Below are 2,871 nucleotides of genomic sequence, written 5' to 3' on the forward strand. Positions count from 1 at the left end.
TATTCAACTGTATATTTATTATGCCATTAATATGATATAATTAGCACTAATTAGATGTAGATGAAAAATGGTTCATATTATTTTTCTGTGTGTGTTAACTTTAGCTTTAATTTAAACCATCCACTACACTCCTACCTGTGAAAACATATATTTGCACATATAGTTATAGAAGTTCTTTTGGCTGTGAATTCCTATCTAGGTGCTACAACAAAATTGTGTAAAATTCCCCAAACGGCCATAAAATTGTGGAGGGTCATCACAATCTACATTTTCTTCATTTTTTCTAGTCCTTTCTTTGTCGAGGGCTACTTAACACTCCTCCCTCCTTTGTGTTCACACCCTTCAGAGATTTGCAGGCAGTTACCATGTTCCCACTTAGTCACTGCTGAGCCAAGTTCTACATACTCTTTTAATCTTTCCTTATACAATAAGTCAAGCCCTTCTTCTTCATGTTCTCTGAACTCTCTCCAGCATGTTATACGTATTTTAAAAATAGTGTTCCAGTTCACCATTAACATATAAAGTTGGCTTGGTTGACAATGGGCTCTTTGTTTACTACTTTAGAAAGCTTTTGATAGAGGCAAAAAAGGCATACTATATACTTTAGAAGTTTAGATTATATTGGAGGGAGACTATATACATAATATTCTCATCCTAACAAATCACTACTTGTCCAGCATTGATTACAATGCTGGAGAAGCAAAGAATTCTGACTTTGTTTCATGGCTTCTCTATGCCATTAAATATAGGTCAAACACTTTCTTTGATTGGTGGTCATTTTAAAAAAATGTCTCTGATTAGAGAATGCATTTTTTTTCATCATCTGGATGTTTTATTGACTTCTCCCAACCTGTGTCCTCCATTCCAATCCCATGGCAACTGCTAATGCAGCCCTTTCTATCTTCATATTTAGACAAACCTCTGCTTAGTAGTGGAAGGAATAAGTAGCCAGAAGTCATAAGTTCGAATCCTGTTTCTGAGATATATTGCTTGTATGACCATGAAAATTTCAAATGTTTGTTGACTTGATATTAAATCTATGGGTCCCACTTTCCTTATCTGTGAGATAAGGAAATTGGACTAGATGATTCCTAGGTTTCAATTCCTATCATTGAATCCCAAGGCAACTAGATGACATAGTGGAGAGAGCACTTCCTGCCTCAGTCACTTATTAGCTGTGTGACCCTGAGAAGAGCACTTCCACTTTCTCAGCCTCAGTTTCCTCATCTGTAAAATGCAGGTAATAATAGCACTTACCTTGTAGGTTAATTGTGAGCATAAAACAAGATAGCTCATGTAAAGTACTTTTTAAACCTTAAAGCATTATATAAACATTAGTTATTATCTCTAATATGCCTTTCAGCTCTATATCTATGATCTTGTGATATCACTCCTCCAGTCACTCTCTTGTACCATTTGTCTTTTCCACAGCCATTGCATTGCCTCACTCATCAAAAACTTGCCTTCTGAATAAAGCATGTGTCTTTATATTCAGATTTCAACCTTTCTAATTCCACCTCATGCTATCCTTTTCATAAACCCTAAGTTCCATCCAAATTGGACTATTCACTACCCCCCAATTGATGTACCATCCTTGCATTCAGATCTTTATTCATGTAATTGCTCAACTGGATTCCCCACCCCCATCTCTCTACTGAATGGAACCCCTTCCTTCCTGTGCCACTTCTTCAATGAAAGCTTCCCTGAGCCATCCAGCTGAAAATGATCTCTCTCACTCTCAAACTTTTCCATTGGACTTTGTCCGAACATCTTTTGCAACTATTAAATTCTTCCTTTTATTATAATTGCTTATATAATACACACCTAGTCTTCTTAGGAGGTGTTAAGTTCCCTGAAAGCAGGGCTATGTCTTATTTCATCTTTATCCCAAGAGTCTAGCACAGATCCTTGCATAGAGGATGCCCTTACATAAATGTTAAAATTTGAATGAATCTAATTTTTCCAACCCCAAATATGATCCATACTTTGAATTCATATGAGGGATTCACACAAATATATTTCCCCAAGCATTTACTTCCTTCCTCCTCTGATTGATGCAAACTTAGAATCAATTCAGTTTTGCACTAAAATTGATGAATTGTTCTCTATGACTATTTCATCCAATAGCTTAATGTCCTTCATCTCTAGTGACAACAGAACATGGATAAGAGTTAAGTTTGAAGCACTATAGAAGTTAGGGATTGGGGATCTAGATTATTTTTATTCTCTTCCCTCCTTCCCCAAAGAATTCATTAGCATACACACATGTATATGTATACATACATGCATATATATTTTTTCAAAATAGGCTCAACTTTAGGGATTCTTTACATTTTTTTGTATCTTGGATCCTTTTGGCAGTGTGATGAAGTGTATGAACACCTTGTAAGAATAATATCTTTAAATGCATAAAATAAAATGCATTGGATTACAAAGGAAACCAACTAAGTTGAAATAGTTATCAATTTAAAAAAGGTCACTTTCCCTGATTAAGAACCCCTATTTTAGAACCATTTTCAAAGATGGAGGAAAATATTTTCTGTTTTGCACTGCTGTCTACTAATAGTCCTTAGCATCTGCTCAGTAACTTGGTATGTAGACATGACTGAAGATAACAATCAGCTCTGAGTAGACTGTTCTATTGGGATTTATGGTATTAGTGAGTGGGAGGTAGGGACTTTCCTGTTTCCATCAGAAGCTTCTTGGGAGCATTTAGAAAGTAGTAGATCCACGTGTTGTCTGCCTAAAATATGTAATTACTATCATCATCATTACCACCAATGTATTTACATTTATAAAGAGAGCTTTTTCAAAGGGCTTAATTCACTCCTTATGAAAGTAGCCATCACTCATAGTAAGCAGAAATACATT

Source organism: Trichosurus vulpecula, chromosome 1, assembly GCF_011100635.1.
Source record: "Trichosurus vulpecula isolate mTriVul1 chromosome 1, mTriVul1.pri, whole genome shotgun sequence".
Lineage (NCBI taxonomy): Eukaryota > Metazoa > Chordata > Mammalia > Diprotodontia > Phalangeridae > Trichosurus > Trichosurus vulpecula.